Below are 313 nucleotides of genomic sequence, written 5' to 3'. Positions count from 1 at the left end.
CCTATCCACCCAAATGATCAGGAAAATACTACTTTCACTTGTCCCTATGGCACATTTGCCTATAGACGCATGCCTTTTGGTTTGTGTAATGCACCTGCAACATTTCAGAGGTGTATGACCTCTAAATTCTCGGATTTGATAGACGAGATGGTGGAGGTATTCATGGATGATTTTTCCGTGTATGGCTCCTCATTCTCCTCATGTTTGTTGAATCTCTGCAGGGTATTAGCAATATGTGAGGAGACAAGCCTAATGCTCAACTGGGAGAAGTGCCACTTCATGGTGAACGAAAGGATAGTGTTGGGACACAAGG

The sequence above is a fragment of the Capsella rubella genome, unplaced genomic scaffold (genome assembly GCF_000375325.1).
Source record: "Capsella rubella cultivar Monte Gargano unplaced genomic scaffold, Caprub1_0 scaffold_5, whole genome shotgun sequence".
Classification (NCBI taxonomy): Eukaryota; Viridiplantae; Streptophyta; class Magnoliopsida; order Brassicales; family Brassicaceae; genus Capsella; species Capsella rubella.
The sequence above is the reverse complement of the archived record's forward strand: the minus strand, read 5'-3'. Positions refer to the sequence as shown.